This window comes from Actinia tenebrosa, unplaced genomic scaffold, assembly GCF_029948245.1.
Source record: "Actinia tenebrosa isolate PJP-AT-01 unplaced genomic scaffold, QUT_ActTen_1.0 PGA_scaffold13__45_contigs__length_12533684, whole genome shotgun sequence".
Lineage (NCBI taxonomy): Eukaryota > Metazoa > Cnidaria > Anthozoa > Actiniaria > Actiniidae > Actinia > Actinia tenebrosa.
The window spans coordinates 7,208,872-7,228,188 of record NW_028292573.1 but is presented as its reverse complement, the minus strand read 5'-3'; the positions used below and the strand labels follow the sequence as shown (position 1 = coordinate 7,228,188).

At 37.0% G+C, this 19,317-nt stretch overlaps 2 long non-coding RNA genes across 2 annotated transcripts in view; both read left to right on the top strand.

The window, feature by feature from the left end:
* Positions 1-9,465, top strand: part of LOC148911718 (uncharacterized) — a 59,682-nt gene extending 50,217 nt beyond the window's left edge. Inside the window, exon 3 of the long non-coding RNA XR_016119515.1 lies at positions 9,377-9,465. This is a non-coding gene — a long non-coding RNA (uncharacterized LOC148911718). The remainder of the gene's footprint in view (positions 1-9,376) is intronic.
* A 2,234-nt stretch (positions 9,466-11,699) lies between these two features.
* Positions 11,700-17,294, top strand: LOC148911717 (uncharacterized). The gene is made up of 5 exons (XR_016119606.1): positions 11,700-11,813; positions 12,171-12,567; positions 12,887-12,975; positions 14,072-14,152; positions 14,926-17,294. It is a non-coding gene; the product is annotated as an uncharacterized LOC148911717 (long non-coding RNA).
* The last annotated feature ends 2,023 nt before the right edge of the window (positions 17,295-19,317 follow it).

Below are 19,317 nucleotides of genomic sequence, written 5' to 3'. Positions count from 1 at the left end.
CGTAAGAATGGACTAATGTGATTTAATTGGATTGGGGGATGTGGGTTTAGTAAGAATGGAATAATATGTTTAATTGGATTGGATGTGTGGATGATGGGGGGAGTAAGAATGGACTAATGGGATTAATGGAATGGATGGATGAGGGGTGGAGTACGAATGGACTAAGGTGATTTAATTGGATTGGATGGATGGATGATGGGTGGAGTAAAGTGTAAGAATAGACGAACTGTGATGTAATTGGATGGATGGATAATGGGTTTGAGTAGTAAGAAGGACGAATATGATTTAATTGGATTGGTGGATGAGGGTGGAGTAAGAATGGACAATGTATTTAATGGCATTGGATGGATGATGGGGGAGTAGTAAAGAAGGGACTAATGTGGTGATTTTTATTGGATGGATGGATATGGATGATGGGTGGAGTAAGAATGGACTAATGTGATTTAATGGATTGGATGGATGCATGGTTGGCGAAGAAGGACTAATGTGGTTTTAATTGGATGGACTGGATGGATGATGGGTGGAGATAAGAAATGGGACTAATGTGATTTATTAGGATTCGATGGATGGGATGATGGGTGGTTGTAAGAATGGACTATGTGCATTTATTGGATTGGATGGATGGATGAGGGTGATGGAGAAGAATGGACTAATGTGTATTTTAATTTGATTGGATTGGATTGATGGGTGAAGTAAGAACGAGAATAATGTGATTTAATTGGATTGGAGGGATGATGGTTAGAGAAGAATAGACTAAATGATGAATTGGATGTATGGATGATGGGTGGAGTAGTAAGAATGGACTAATTGAGTTTATGGGATGGATGGATCGCTGATGGGTTGGACTAACAATATGGTAACTGATATGTCTTTAATTTTGATGGATGGATGATGGGCTGGAGTAAGAATAGTGACTAAGGTGATTCATTGGATTAGATTGGATGATGGGTGGATGTGTGGAGTAAGAATGGACTAAGTGATTTATTAGGATTGGATGGATGCATGATGGGTGAGTAAGAATGGGACTAATTGTGATTAATTGGTTGGATGGATGATGGGTGGAGTAAGAATGGAATAAAAGTGATTTCATTGGATTGGATGGATGGTGATGGGGGGAGATAAGAATGGACTAATGTGATTTAATGGATTGGAATGGATGATGGGTGGAGTAAGAATGGACTAATGTGGTTTAATTGGATGGAGGGATGGATGATGGGTGGAGTAAGAATGACTAATGTGATTTATTAGGATTAGGATGGAGGGATGATGGGTGGTTGTAAGAATGGACTAATGTGAGTTAATGGATTGGATGGATGGATGATGGGGGAGTAGAAATGGACTAATGTGTTTAATTGGATGGATTGGATGACTGGGGTGGAGTAAGTAAGAATAGAATATGTGATTTAATTTGGATTGGATGGATGATGGGTAGAGTAAAATAGACTAATATGATTGAATGGATTGTATGGATGATGGGTGGAGTAAGAATTGGACTAATGAGTTTATTGGATTGGCTGGATAGATTGATGGGTGGACTAACAATAGGTAAGGGTTTAATTGATTGGATGGATGATGGTGGATGGAGTAAGAATAGAATAATTGCGTTAATTGGATTGGATGGATGATGGGGTAGAGTAAGAATAGACTAATATGATTGAATTGGTTGGTATGGATGATGGGTGGAGTAAGAAGACACTGGCGGGCTGCTGGGTGTCGTCCTCCTGGCCTCTGTGTGATTTACTTAGGATTGGATGAGGTGGATGATGGGTAGGGAGTGAAGACTAATGTCTTTGCTTAGGATTCGATGATGGATGGTTGGTTGGTAGCCTTGCCTATGTGATTTAATTTGAGTGTGATGGATTGGATTATGGGTGTAGTAAGAATGGCCTATGTGTTTTAATTGGATTGGATTGATGATGGTTGGATAACATAGAATAATGTGTTAATTGGGATGGATGAAGTTGATATTGGTAGAGTAAGACTCGACTTATGATTGATTGGATTGGATGGGCATTGGAGTACTCCTGACTAATGTGATTTTACTGGGCTTGGATGGATGTAGTGATGCTTGGTGGACCTACCAATCGGCTCATATTGTTTTTAAGTGGTTGGATGATGAATGGGTTACGTAAGAATGACTAGTGATTTATTAGATTAGATTGATGGATGAATGGTGGGGTAAGAATGTTGACTAATGGATTGCATAGAGGGATGATGGGTGGAGTAAGAATGGAAATGTGAGTTTTATTGGATTGGATGGATGGGATGATGGTTGGAGTAAGACATGGAATAAGTGATTTATTAGGATTTGGTGATGGATTGGTGAGTTGTGAGAGTAAGAAGGACGAATGTGATTTAATTGGATTATTGGGATTGGGATGGAGTAAGATGGACTCAATGTGATTTGGAGGATGCACTGATGGGGGAGTCGACTGGACTAATGTTTTAATTGATATGACTTGGATGGAGGGGTGAGGAGTTAGGTGGAATGTAAAGGTATAGACAATGTGATTTAATGGATGGTATGGATGGATGATGGTTAGTAAGAATGGACACTAATAGATTTAATTGGATTGGTATGGATGGATGATTGGGTTGTAACAATAGCTGATGGAATTAATAGGATGAGGGATGATGGGTTTAGTACGAAGGGAATAATGTGATTATTGGATATGGATGGATGGGGGGATGGGTGGAGTGAAGAATAGATGGATTTAATGGATTGGATGATGATGGGTTGGAGTAAGAATGGACTAATATGATTTAAGGGATGGATGGATGGATGTGGGTGGAGGTAATAATGACTAATGTGATTAATTGGATTGATGGATGATGGGGTGGGAAGAATGGGCTATGTGATGTAATTGGAGCTGGCTGGAATGATGATTATGGTTGGAGTAAGGAATATACTAATGTGATCGTATGATTGAATGAAGGGACGGATGGAGTATGAATAGACTAATTGATTAATTGATGGGATGATCGAGGAGGGGGAGACAGAAGAAAAGGACTAAGTCTCTAAAGTGGTTAATTGGTAGGGTGATGGTGTTTTAGTAGAATGGACTTTAATGTGATTTTTTAATTGGATTGATGGAGGGTGGAGTACGAATGACTAATGTGATTAATTGCAGATGGAGGGATGGTGGATGGAGTAAGAATGGACTAATGTGATTTAACTTGATTGATTGGATGGAGGATGGGTGGAAGTAAGATGGAACTAATGTGATTTATTAGGTGGATGGATATGAGGGTAGAGTAATGGATGCGGACTAATGTGATTACTTGGATTGGGGAGTGGATAATGGTGGAGTTAAGAATGGACTAATGTGATTTAATTAGATTGGAATGATGGATGATGGGTGAGTAAGAAGAAATGTTGATTTAATTGGATTGCATGGCTGATGACAATAGGGTGGAGAAGTAACTAGGGGACCGTGATTTAATTGGATTGATGGATGATGTGAGTGGTGGGAGTTTAAGAATTGGACTAATGTGGATTTAATTGGATGGATTGGGAAGTTATATGCATGGGGTGGAGTTAGAATGACCTAATGTGATTTTAGAATGGATGGATAGATGGGGGATGATGGGGAGGTAAGAATGGACTAATGTGATTTAATTGGATTGATAGATGGAGTGATGGGTGGAGTAAGAACAATGGAGACTAATGATTTAATTATTTTAATGGGATGGAGATGGGTAATCAAAGAATACTACTGATGGATGGAGTCAGACTAATTGGACTAATGGATTTATGGTGATGATTTGGGTATGCAAAGCTAGGGTTGAGTAATAAATGGAAGAAAAAAGGGCCGACTCCGGGGGGAATGATTTAAGTTGATTGGATGGCGGTGACATGAGGTGTGATGTCAGAATGACTAATGAGATTTTAATTGGATTCAACATGGATGTGGAATTGGTGAGTACATCGATGGATTTGAGATTAATTGGTTTGGAGTAGATGCTGTGTTTTATAAGAGGGAGAAAGATGGGGAAAAAACTAGGGTGCCTACTGTGATTTAATGGATTATGGATGGAACGATGGATTAGATTGCTATGTTAATTTAATTGATGTGATTGGATGGTTGGTAGAGTAAAAATAGACAAATCTGCTTGCCGTGGCTTGATGGCTGCCAGGGTGGCGTGAAGAATGAGCCTACACTTGTGATTAAAATTCCTTGGACTTGGTGGCTTGATCGAGGGCTGACTAACAATGGGCACTACTGAGTTTTAATTGGATTGGAATAAGCTGATGGTGGAACGGTCACAAAAATAGAATAACATGTGATTTTCATTGGATTGGAATGGATGATTGCATGTGGATTAAGAATGGAACTATGATGGGGCTATGAATTAGGTAGAATGGATAATGTGATTAATTGATGGATGCTGGATGAGGGTGGAGTAAGACATGGACTAATGTGATTTGGGTACATTGGATTGGATGGATTGATGGGAGACGCGTAGATGGGCTATGTGGTTTAATTGGATTGGTCTGGATGGATGATGGGGTGGAGTAAAAGAAGGACTGAATGTGCAAATTAATAAGAGTTTGGATGTGCTTAATGATGATGTGGTGGAGATAAAGATGTGAGTATCTCTACTGGAAATGATTGGATGGATGATGGGTGGTGGATTAAGAATGGACTAATGTGATTTATTGGATTGGATGAACAGATGATGGGTGGATGGGTGGAGGGTAAGAAAGGACTAATGTTCTTTAATTGGATTTGATGGGATGAGGGGTGGAGTCAGAATAGACACTGAATGTGATTTTAAAAATTGGATGGAATGGAGAATGGGGTGGACATAACAATGCCTAGATGTGGACAACTACAATGATGGGTGGATGATGGTTTAGTAAGAATAGACTAATATGTGATTTAAATTCTAATTGTATGCAATGAATATGGATGTATGGGGGAGTAAAACAGTAAAACCCTGGCACTAATGTATTTAATTGGATTAGGAGTATTGGATGGTACTGGATGAATGGGCTGGAGTCAGACCAATAAGGACTAATGTGTTATTTAATTAGGATTGGATGGATGGATGATGGTGGAGTAAGAATAGACTAATGTGAGTTAATTGGATTGGGATGGTTGGATGGGTAGAGTAGAATGATGATGGGAATGATACGATTGACCTAATTTGTGATTGGATGGATGTGGCGGTGTCTGATGGGGTGACATGGTGGAGGTAAGAATGGACTAATGTGATTAAATTTAGGATGGATAAGGATGATGAGGGTTTTAGGAATGGACTATGGGGGGATGATTGGGTAGAATGGAATGGAGATGGGATGGATGATGATTGGTGGATGATGGGTAGTAAGAATGGACTATGTGATTTTAATTGGATTGTGGCTGGATGGCTGAATGGGTTTGTGAACATAGACTAATGGTTTTAAGGATGGTGGATGGGTGGAGCAAGACTGGATCGTAGATTGGAGGATGGGCAATCAAGAGCACATAATATGGGATGGATGATGGGCTGCAGTAAGAGGTTGGACTTGGATTTAATTGGAATTGATGGAGGCGGATGATGGGTGGATATAAGAATGGACTAATGTTTTGATTGGATCGGAAGGGATGGATGATGGGTGGGAGTAAGTGGACGAATGTTGTGAGTAATATGGATTAGATGAATGGATGATGGTGGAGTAGCTAATGTGATTTTCATTTGATTAGGATGGATGGATGTTAGTGCTGAGGGTCGGAAGGTAGATGGACTAATGTAATTGTGATTGGGAGGAATAGATTGTGATGGGTGGGAGTACGAATGGACTAATGTATTTAATTGGACTTTGGATGGTCAATGCTGGGTGAGTAAATGGACTAATGTGATTTTTGGATTGGATGGGATTGATGGAGGTGTGAGTAGCAATGGACTGATGTGATTTAATTGGATTGGATGGATGATGGATGGAGTAAGAATGGACCTAATGTGATTTTAATTGGATTGGTATGGATGGATATGGTGGAGTAAGAATGGACTAATTTATTTGGATTGGCATGGATTGATGGATCTGGATGAGGCGTGAGTAAAATGGACTAATGTGATTTACATTGGATTGGATGGAGGATGATGGGTGGAGTAAGAATGGGACTAATGTGATTTAATTGGATTGGAGGATGGGATGATGGGTGGAGTAAGAATAGACTAATGTGATTAATTGGATTGGATGGATGACTGGGTGTAGTACAAGACTAATGTGATTTAATTGGATGGATGGGATGGATATGGATGGTGGAGTAGAATTGACTAATGTGATTTAATTGGATTGGATGGATGATGGTTTAGTAAGAATGGACTAATGTGATTTAATTGGATTGGATGGGTGGATGATGGGTGAGAAGGTGATAATGTGATTTAATTGGATTGAATGGATGGGGATGGAGTAGAATGACTAATGTGCCTTCATTTATTGGATTTGGATGATGGGGGAGTAAGAATGACTAATGTGATTTATTGGATTGGATGGATGGATGATGGGTGGAGTAGAATGGACTAATGTGATTTAATTGGATTGGATGGATGGATGATGGGTGGAGTAAGAATGGACTAATGTGATTAATGGATGGATGGATGATGGGGGCGTAAGATTAATGAACAATCTGGGTGATTTAATTGGATTGGCTGATGGCTGATGGGTGGAGTGGATGATTTTATTGGATGTACATGGGTGGAGATGGGATGATTTCCTTTGATTGGATGGAATGTGGATGAGTCTCGCATGAGGGGTGGTGGATGTGATATGGTGATGGGCTAAGAATGACTAATGTGATTTAATTGGATTGGATTGGATGATGTTGGGTGGAGTAAGAATGGACTATGTGATTTAATTGGATTGGATGGATGGATGATGGGTTTATAAGAATGGACTAATGTGATTTAATTGGATTGGATGGATGATGGGTGGAGTAGAAATAACAATGCTGGATGGATGATGGGTTTAGTAAGAAGACTTATGGAAGATGGGTAATGTTTAATGGATTGGATGGATGGATGATGTGGAGTAAGTAAGACAGTGATTTAATTGGATTGGATGATGGTGGAGTAAGAATGGACTAATGTGATTTACTTGGATTGGATGATGTTTGATGATGGGTGGGAGTTTTAGTAAGAATGGACTAATGTGATTTAATTGGATTGGATTGGGATGATGGGTGGAGTAAGAAATGGCTAATGTGATTTCATTGGATTGGATGGATGATGGGTGGAGTAAGAATGGACTAATGTGATTTAATTGGATTGGATGGATGATGGGTGGAGTAAGAATGGACTGGATACTGTGATTTAATTGGATTGGATGGGTGATGGGATAAGAATGGACTGATTTAATGGGTGTGGGTAAGATTTAATTGGACTAATTGAATTGGATGGATGATGGGTGGAGTAAGAATGGACTAATGTTGATTTAATTGGATTGGATGGATGGATGATGGGTGCTAAGACAGTAGACTAGATGGATATTTTAATGTTGGATGGGATGGGATGGAAGAAAGAAGGAGATTGATTTAATTGGAATGTAAGAATTAATGTGATTTAATGGATTGGATGGATGGATGGATGATGGGATTGGAGTAAGAATAGACTATGTGGATTTATTGGATGGATGGATGATCTGTTATAATGAACTACATTCTTATGGATGTTGGATGAGATGGGTGGAGTAAGATAGACTAATGTGATTTTGGATTGGATGATTGATGATGGATGACATAGAATGGATTATGAGGTGGAGTAAGAATAGGACTAATGTGAATTGAATTGGATTGGATGGATGATGGTGGAGTAAGATGTGATGTGGACTAATGTGATTTAATTGGATTGGATGATGGGTGATGGTGGTAGATATTAAGACTATGTGATTTAATTGGATGGATGATGGGTGGAGTAAGAATGACTAATTAATTGGATGATTGGGATTGGTGATGGGGAGTAAGAATAGACTAATGTGATTTAATTGGATTGGATGATGATGGGTGGAGTAAGAATGGACTAATGATTTAATTTGGAGGATGGAGCTTAATTGGATGGATGAATAAGAATGTTTTTAAGAATTGTGATTTTGGATTGGATGGATGATGGTGGGAATGGTTTGATTGGATGGATGGATGATGGGTGGAGTAAGAATGGACTAATGTGTTGGATGGATATGGGCGGAGTAAGAATAGGACTGATTAATTGTTGATTGATTATGTGGGGTCAGAATGGATTGGATGTGACTATTTAATGGATGGATGGATGATGGGTGGGAGTAAGAATGGACTAATGTGATTTCAATTGGATTGGATGGAAAGATGTTGGGTGGAGTAAGAATAAGCTAATGTGATTTTTAATTGGATTGGATGGGGATGATGGGTGGAGTAAGAATGGACTAATGTGATTTAATTGGATTGGATGGGATTGGATGAGTAAGAATGGACTAATGTGTTTTTATTGGATTGGATGGATGATGGTTGGGTAGAATATGGATAATGTGATTTAATTGGATTGGATGGATGATGGGTGGAGTAAGAATAGACTAATGTGATTTAATTTGGATTGGATGGATGATGGGTTTAGTAAGAATGGATGGTTGGATGGGGTGTTGGAGTAAGAATAGACCTAATGTGATTTAATTGGATTGGATGATGGGCTGGAGTAAGAATGGACTAATGATTTAATTGGTTGGATGGATGGATGATGGGTGGAGTAAGAATGGACTAATGTGATTTGCATTGCATTATTGGATGGATGGATGATGGTAGTAAGAATGCTAATGTGTTTAAAATTGGAGGTGGATGAGCCTAATGTGATTTCATTGGATTGGAGCTGGTAGTAAAGAATAAGGACTAATGGATTTATTGGATTGGATGGATGATGGGTTGGAGATGTAATTTAATGGATGATGTGATGGATGGGATTGGATTGGATGGATGATGGGTGGAGTAAGAATGGACTATGTGATTTAATTGGATTGGATGGATGAGAATGATGGATCATGGAGGTTTCTGGGATTGGATAATGTGATTAACTTGGATGGATGGAAGATGGGTTTAGTAGAATGGCAACTAATGTGATTTAATTGGATTGGATGATGGATGATGGGCGGTAGTAAGAATGGACTAATGTGATTTAATTGAATTGGATGGATGATGAGTGGAGTAAGAATAGACTAATGTGATTTAATTGGATTGGATGGATGGATGATGGGCGGAAGCAAGAATAGACTAATGTGATTTAATTGGATTGGAAGGATGGACGTTTGGTGTTATCCAATCCAATACAATTTTGTTGGATTGTTTGTGAGTTCATGGGATTGGATAGATGGATAGATGAAAAATTAGATAAACATTTCTTTTATTCTACTATGATGTTTTAATGACAGCGATATCCCGGCCAGATACTTGAATGAAGGAGTTGATTGTTATGAATCCATGTTGGATAATCACTTGAAGCACAGAAGATCGATCATATGTGTAGCGGATATCGACGTTGCTATAAAAGGTAAGAGTCAGCACATTAACACTGTTAAAACCCCCCCTTTCCTCTCCTCTACCGCTGTCTTTTATGGAAGGTCCTCGATATTTCTTTTTCCAGTGCCTTGTTCCCTGTTCTAATTTGGTTATTAAATATATTCAATCATGTGAATCACGATAAAAATAATAGGTTTGAGTTGCTCTGTTTATCACTCTCAGCAGGTGATGGGCATGAAGAACGACGGAATAAACGACAACGGGAATCAAGACAATAGAAGAAAATTGTAAACAGAGATAGAGAAAGGAGAAAGGAGTTGGCAAAGCGTGAAGAAAAACAACAAAAATTGGACGCAAGAGGCACTTAGTTTTTGAAATGAAGATAAAAGGGAAAAAAATGTAAGAATAGAAAAATGCGAAAAAAGCTAAAAAGGAATAGAACAATTGAAGAAAGAACAGAACAGAACAGAACAGAACAGAACAGAACAGAACAGAACAGAACAGAACAGAACAGAACAGAACAGAACAGAACAGAACAGAACAGAACAGAACAGAACAGAACAGAACAGAACAGAACAGAACAGAACAGAACAGAACAGAACGAACAGAACAGAACAGAACAGAACAATTTGATAAATGTGACAAAAACAAAACTACGAGAGTTATAGATAAAAGGTAAACAGAGTGATACTAGAATAAAAGAGATTGAATTTTATATATACAACGACTGTAAAGATTCAAAATCAAGTGAATTCATTAAACTATTTAAAAAAAATACAAAATCTCATTCGTCACTATACCCCACCCCCTCCCCCTAAATCACACACACATGATCACAGCGTGATTAGAGCCTCGAGCCTCTTGACTGCGAGTCTTACAGGACAAAATAAAACAAATGTCACGAATTCCGATATGATGAAGCTGTGACTTCTTTTGTATTTTACTGTTCTGGTCGTTTTCAGGATAATCGTGAGCAATCAATACCATTAACACCTTGACCGTCACCAAGAAACAAAGAAGTAATACTCAAAGGATTGACAAATGAACAATGAAGGCATTGATTTATAAAGTGCTAGATTCTTTGAGTCTTGCTTCTTTTCTTGTCGTGAGAAAGAATACTGATTCTATGAAAGAAAAAAATGATGATTGAGAGAATGACGTGACTAAAACGCACGGACCCTTTTTTCTCCAAAAAAGAAACAAACCGTCCACGGATTTCTACTGTATTCACGCAAATATGACGTCATGTATTTGATTACTTTGGGCGTTGTGTAAGCACGTGTTATTCCCTCGAGTAAATGTTATTCTATGCTTGAAAACACTTATTCAAACTGAAATAAAGGAGAAAAAAATTAATGCGCATAATTTACTAGTATCAAACGGTTCGCTGTGCTGTTTTGCTTCAAGAAATAAAGCTCCTGTTATGCGCCTAAAACTTTTTGCTAAAACTTGTTTTCAACGTCGTTGAGAGACAAGATTCACGGGCGTGAAACACGACATAATCTCGTTTTAAAAACTTCTTCGCGAAGTTTCGTTTGCCGGCACGAGTATAGCTAGTTTGAGCAAGTTTAAGCTAAAAGTTTCAACGTGTGAAAGTAACTTAAACTGAAATCAGGCGCGCGAAGTGGCGAAGCCGCATGAGTTAATAAAGTTTTTAAATAACTTGAAGTGTAATAAAAAAATATTGGCGCTTTATGCGTCTTGAAATCTTTGTTTGTTCCTCTTTGTCTCTGGGTGTATTTTATTTTTGGTCAGGTGGAGTCTAGACATTAAAGGATATTTTTCAGCTGTTGTTTTATTTCTTTCATTTTTTATTTTTATGGGTCAGACAATAAATGTCACACAATAAAGGTTCGATGTTCTTTTATTATCAACTGCGTGATCTAATGAATTCAAATGAAAGGATATTATTTCAAACCCACGATTTTATTTTTGTTATGAAAATTTAAAAATCACGCCTTAAAAAACACAAAATTAAGGGTCACGTGACTGGTCACGTGACTAATTAACATAATGGTGTCTTTTGCCTAAAATAAGCGTTTTTTCGGGTTTTTATTCTCCGTAGGGTACGAACATAGCCTTTTCTGGTCATTTTACATGTTTTGGGCAAAAAATATTGCTCAAAAACCGTCGCATTTTCACCAAAAATCAAGATTTTTGTGGGATCCCTGTGTAAAATGCTAGTTCCAGGTCCTTGCGTAAATTTGGTTCATTTCAAATCTTGCTTTCATCGCGGTTTGACGTGTGTCAATCTGTGGAAATATAAAGAGAAGTTTTTACAAGAACAAAAAAAATTTATTAGCTCGTGCTCCATCTAACAGAGAGATAAGGACACGAGAACTATGACAGGTAAGAATTATCGTGTTTTTCTGCGTTATTCTGGCGTTTTTCCGTATTTTTAACCAGTTTGTAGATTTCGAAAGTTCGATTGACCGCCATGACACGTGTTGGCTTTGAACTCTAAGAATTTCACTTTTTCTTGCAAAATACAATTAAATTTGCCACAAATATGTAATTATAGAAAGTTTTCAAACAGTTTGTAAGTTTAATTTGAGTATATTTCCATTTTTTCCATATTTTGAAACTTTTGTCATCATCGTTACACGAAACTTGGTTCGTGAAATTTTAAGACCTCCCCTCCCTCGTTAGAACCATGAAAATCCTAATTATTAATGTCCTAATGATTTATCTTTCTTTGTATTGCAGTCTTAAAAGTATAACTTACACGTGAAATACTCCATAAGGCTGTCCAGTGATCTGTAACAAGATGGAAACCTGACATCTGAGCCTAACTACCATACTGCATCTTGACTCTATCCAATATATAATGGAATACTTCAGTATTAATCTGAAAATGATGGGTAAAATGCACTAAAACAAGAAGCAAAAACACTTGATACAATGTTGTCTATGAGTATAGGACTGCAAATCAATCTGTTGATGACCCTGTGACCTTCATAACAATATGGACTTCCCTTGTTGCTGTATGGGTGTTGACCTGAATATCAACTTGATGACCCTGTGACCTTCATAACAATATGGACTCACCTTGTTACCACAAAACTGTTCATATCCCAAGCAGCAGTTTATTACTAATCATCAGGTATGTATGTTACTCTGCAGAACAATTTCATACATAAGTTAGTTATACAATGCTTTATTGAGGCACTCTATGGGCTATTATTTCTCAAAACCAACATGGTAGATGTCAGACAACCACAGGGTTCCCACTGTACAACATGGTCTACTGCTGACCAGTACTGTATACTGACAGGACTGAAGGATTGACATGGCTTATGCCTGCACTAAAGAACATTTATGCGATGTAGTCTTAACTAGTATCTGCTAGTAATATAATCATTTCAACAAATATCTGTAATTGATTCAGGTTTCTAAACAGATCTCTTTCACTTTTTCAACAGCTTGATGACAAGTATTGGTACGTGTCATTGTTAGATTGTGATGATACTACATTGCATCAAGCTATTGCCAGCAGATGTATGACAGACAAGTAAGTTAAACTATTAGCTATGTTACAATATATAAATGCATCCAAATTAGTTTTTTCTTTCGTATTCATAAAAATGATACCAGCCAAAAGTCATGCTCTAGCATTTTGGTAGTTGTAGTAAAATGACCCCATTATGCCAATGCCTATTTCAGTCATGCTTTAGCATTACAGTGCAACTACTGTAACAGGGGTCAGTTACACCAGTAACACAAGAAAACTAATTTAAAATCTTGTATGAAAACAATGCATTCCATTGCATTCCGATACATGGCCCCATTTATAGTAGTCACACTGTACTTTAAGGAGCCCTTTTGGCAAAGTAGACCACTGCATACTGGCTGTGTTGAAATAATGTTTTAGTGACCACATACATTATGTGCTTGGACGTTTGCACTCAATAAAGTCCCTGGGGGGGGATACTCCCTTTGTTCAGGTGGTAGGGGTGATTGGTACCTAAAAGGTACACATAAATTAAAAAGTCTCTTAAACCCAAACTTGATTTCAAACCCTAAAAGGTACAGCTTTATTTCAGTATTTTACTATTAACCCCAGTTATCAATGCCAGTTCAACGAATGAAATGACAGCGTATAATAAGATCATTACGATGATCATATTAAAGAAATATTTAGTGCATCATTGTAAAGTAAACAGCGGCATAGCATGGATAACGTGCATAATAAATGACCCCAAAAGGTACTGAGTTATGTTACATAGTTGACTTTTGAGCCGGAACCCCTAAAAGGCCCACACAGGGGACATTTTCAACCCTAAAAGGAGTGCCAATCACCCCTACCACCTGAACAAAGGGAGTAACCCCCCGGGAATAAAGTCCTCTTCATTTGTATTCAAGGGGTTGTTGTATAATGCTGTGTGTCGTACGTAAAGAATACAAATGAGGATGACTTTATCAGAGAGATAAAAGAACATCCAGGTACATCAAATTCTCACAAAGGTCAATCTCATGTTGTATGATCACTAACAACCTGCAAAATGTCTTTCTCTAATACTCTAAAATTTGCATGCTAGAGAAATTAATTTTAACTTAGCGTAATAAACATTCAGGTTTCTCAACACATCTCTGATTTTTTTCAACAGCTTGCCAGCCTCTCAACCAAGGATCATGTTGTCATGGTGATGATGCTGTCAAGTTCTGGCCATCAGATAGATGACAGACAAGTAAGTTTAGCAATTGGATATATCATGTTTGATATCAGCATGTCTCTCACATACTTGATGGAATATGTAAGACATAATCTAAGACTAGCTGTCAATAAATAATATTGTTATATACCAACTGTAAAAGTCCATTTCTCTTGTACTCTGATTGGATGAGAGGGTATCATGTGAACAAGTTTCAATGTTTTCCCGCAATGGCTCTCAGCTGGCAACAATATGTAGTTGCTTTGCATTCTTTGGCACTTGGTATATAACAAAACACTACTTATTGTGATGTTCCAAACATTATCCATCCCCCTCCCAACACTGAGCAATTTGGAATTTCTGAGGGGGGAGGGGCGAAATGAAGAACAAAATCATAAAATATTGTATGGAAAAATGTGGAATTTCTAGGGAATGGGGGATCTTTAAAAAACCTGCTTGGAGGGAGGAAGGATAATTTTTGGAACAACACATTGACTAGAACCTCCAGAAAGCAGTGTGTTTTATGGTCCCAGGCAATAAGTGTTAAATAAATAACACCCAGAGAAAAACCCTTGAAGCACAGGAGAGAAACAATAAGCAATTCTACTCAATACGTAATGGTAAGCAACACCAAGTCCAGGAATCAAACCTGCACTGCCTTGGTGAGAGGAGAGCACTCTGACTGATAGGGCACCCATGCTTACATCCATTTTCAAGCATATGACTTTTGCCATTTGATCCTATCTGATGTGCATCACTGGAAACAGGCAACAGAATATTGACAATTTCTTTTTGTTTTTCTTTTCTAGCTTCACCAAATCTGTCATATTCAGTTATACCAAGATGCAAAGCCTTGTAAGATGATGCAGCACCATCAAGGGCAAGTCAATCAGTACTGATGACAGGAATCATCCACCAAGGATATCAATATGAGTAACATGGTTTAGAGATTGAAATCTTCCAAGAATTTAAAGAAAAAAGAATCTAGCATTTTTCAGGAATAACAAAAAAAAAAAAAAAAAAAAAAAAAAGAATTTAAAAAAAAGTTACTACCTAGGCCTAGGAGAATAGTATACCTTGTGTAAACATCTTAAAGCAAACACAACCAAAAAGACAACCATTTCAATGAAGAATGTTGTAGAATTTCAAAAAATTGGACGATGACTTTAAAAGAATTTCAGGGTTTTCCCTAGGCCTAAGAGTAATAAACTAGCATTAGTTAAGATGTGACAAGAAAAACTAGTAGAAAAAGTGTTTTTGGCTAGAGGACTGGTAACATGCAGGGCTCAAAATTACACAAATGTTTGTGCAGGACAAGTAAATTTTGAATGTAAAATTTCTGTTGACATTTTATTCTGAAAATCGTACATGATTTTTTTTCTTTTTCTTGCAATCAGAATGTTGGGATTGCATATTGCCTGCTGTTTTGAGTCCTGCAGATAAGTTATTTTCACAAAAAATTAGGAATGTTCTGTCCATGATTTACAATTCAAACCATCTTCATTCAAAACTCTTTTGCGCACACATACTGCAATGACAGTAAAGATTCCAAGGCATAAGTTTGTTTCATTCAAATACTACAAGTTCAGATATAATTCAGCAAAAATAGCAAGATAAGTTTTGAATGGAAAAATGCTTCCAAGGCTGTTTAAGATAAAGATAAATTTATTGAACCCATTGAAAATGAAGTCATAAGAGTCCTCAACACATCAAATCTTATCACTAATCAATAATCCAACATGAAAAAATACTTTTGATTGCCAGTTCTCTAGCCTCAAATATTAGATATAGGAGAGTATTTCATGTTAGCCAGTGCTTGACACCAACACTAGTCCACTAGTCTGGGACTAGTAACTCTTTGCTTTGGGCTAGTGAAAATAAGGACACTCTAGTCCTGACCATAGGCTAGTGGGTTTTTTAAGGGCTATGAAGGGAAAGTATTCCATTCTCCAAGAAATATTTTCTGGGCTCATATATTACTCTGCTGAACTACTAGATTTATAGACTTACTAGCCCATTGCCTTGTATCTGCAAAAGTGAGTGTCAAGCACTGTTATCTTAATCAAAACATTTTACAACTAGTCAAGGGTTCTCAGTAAAAACCAAACAAATCTTTAGATTATTTTCTGTTTTGCTCATGCAGTTTCAATTTTTACAATAAAACAAATTAAGATTGGCTTCTAGTTTTAATAAATATTTTTGTTCAAAATCTACTGGAAACCCTTCACTAGTTAGAAATACTCTCCTATATCTAATATTATCATCATTTATTATTTGTACCAGAAAAATGAAATACACTTGATACCTCCCACGAGGTCCTACCAGCACCAAACAAAAGCTGCTCCAACAGGCCAGGAAACCACAAAAGGCGGTACAACATTGCTGCTCTTGGCAGAGTCTAACCTTGAGGCTATGATCAGATGATTGCTCTGGTGGTGAAGGTCGTAGGTAAGGATACCAGGTGATGGCTCTCTGCAGATTTCATGGGAGTACGCTGATGGTATGGATGCCAGTACACTGTGCAGGTTAGTGTGAGTAAGAGCAGAGATAATCATATCTCACTATTCATGGGTGTGTACAACAGTGATAACTTTAGGGGCGGTGTGCTCAATAGACTTGCACAAGACACCATTCAGACCTTCATACAAGTAGATTGTCAACCTGGGAAGACTAGAAGTTGAATCATTTCTAGGTGACCTAATCTTGAGTTCAATGATGTTCGGCTAGACTGATATACAAGGTTCTATCATAGGATTGTAATTTAATTAGTTTTTTCACCAGCAAAAAAAGACCTCAGTTTCATATTAAACAATAAATAATCTCTTATCAAAAACAAAAAATATATATAACCTAAAAAAAACAAATGAAAAGAGTCATACCATGAGTTCAGCAAAGTGGGCTTAGCCAGGAATTTCCGAAGGGCAACGCCCCAAATTTAATAAGCTGCCATTTTATTTGAGCCCCCAAAATGCTGAACCAAAAAGGGGAAAAATATGAAAATTATGGTATCAATTCTAAAAAAAGCTGCCATTTTGTTGCTCATTCAGCAGAACCAAGAAAATAAATTAAAAATGTGGAAAACTTTTATTACTCAAAAGTCACTGTGACCACCAGTTGAAGAAAATAACTATTTAAATATTATAAAAGCAAATATATCCCACTAATTTATGACATGAAACTGAGGTCTTGATAATTTCTTTGAACAATTAAAAATATTATTGGCAAATGAGATACTGTATTTATGAGATCAACTCAATTCCAAACTATTCAAAAAGTTTTGTAAGTTAAATAACAAAGTCAAGCAATATATATTAACACAGAGCAACTACAGTAAATGTATGATTTGACAGGATTTGATATAATCAAAGCTTCTAGTGATTTGAAGCTTATGACATTATTTTGTCATGCAAAATTTGCAGACTTTTGAATTAAATTTCCCACAACTATTTTTGGCATTGTCTGTTTGAAAATGGATCATTATATTACAATATTTACCAATTTAGTATATTACTGATTGACTAAAGTTTGGTATTAATTCAGCTGTGCAGAATCATAGAATATAATACACCAAAAGTGCAAACAAATCAATGATTACAAACAAGGCAAATGTGAAATGAAAAATCAATGAATAGAAGACAAGGTGAGCCATCAGAGAATGGCATTGAAACACCATACCTCACAATCAAGAAACAATATTACAATTGAATGGAATGAAACTATTAATACCAGTAAAACCAAGAGTTGTTATACCATGAATGATTATGTTCAAAGCACTTGTATTATATGCACAAGCTGTACAAATCCAAAGAGTCTCATTTGATCCAAAATCAACGACTGTGGTATATATTATGCTTATATATACTTTTAATTTGGCAAAGTCAATTATCATACATGTAGTTGCTCATGATTCAATTCAAAATTACGAAGAAACATTTAAATTTTATTTTTTCATTCATTATGGCTTATTTACTTCTGCTAAGAAGTTTTTTGCTGGTGAAAAAACCTCATCTTAGGAAACAAGATAAGACTAAAATCCTTATAATAAACTTGACTAAGACTAGGAATAAGACCAAGGCTTTACTTATCCTCCCTCATCATTAAATAAAATAAACTTTGATGTAAAATCGATAGAGTGGATTTGTTATCAGCACAGGGCCGTAACCAGAACTTTTACAGGGAGGATGCACATCGAATAAAATCGTGCCATTGATCGTTTCTTTTAACAAAGCAGAACCAAAAAATAAAGGTGACCCAAAGAAAGCAGAACCAAAAAAAAAAAGGATATGGATGAGCGGACCTTTAGCTTTGCTCCCCTTGCTCCCCCCTAGTTACGGCCCTGCAGCTGGAGTAACGGTTACTCACACATGTTGATGTTGCTGATCTGTTCATGTCTTGGTCCAAACAAAATGTGATTGTACAACTAAATCATGCATTGGGCTGCAAATACCAAATCCACTCTAGTTATTTTTAAACTAAAGTTTTCTACGAACAACTCCCTCAGCACTGATTTTCATAAAGTAACCTTCAAACTTGTTCTATTTTGTAATGACATCACCATGCAGTAAGCCTTACTCACACAGCAGGCATGTTGAATGGAACGATAGATTCCTCAACACAAAGCCTTGCATTCAAGTTCTCAAAAATAAATTGATGTGCGTTAAAGCAAAGGTTTATAATGTCCTGAGAATAAGCATGACAGCTTTGCATGAATATAGGCCCATGAACCCTGCAAACACTTGTTTTACATTAGGAAGAGAAAGATTGCACATTCAAGATTTTTTTGAAAAAATACATGTGATGTGATGTCATTATGATATAGCAACATGATAATCCCTGTTCCCTTGAGATAAATATAGAAAAATAGGCTCAGCCCCCTAGCAGACTCTGAATACATTAACACTTGATGGAATAAATTATAGACCCATTCCCTTAGCAGATTCTGAATACATTAATACTTAATTGAATAAATTATAGACCCAGTCCCTTAACAGACTCTGAATATATTAATTCCTAATTGAATAAATTATAGACCCAGTCCCTTAGCAGATTGTGAATACATTATAGACCTTAGTCCTCTAGGGAAACATAAATTAATTGTTGAAGGGTACAGAGCCTAGGTTAGCTTTTCATATTAAATTACATGGTGGTAGTTTCCTTTTCGGGATAGACCAGCTCATTTTCCACAAGTTAGTAGCCTAGAA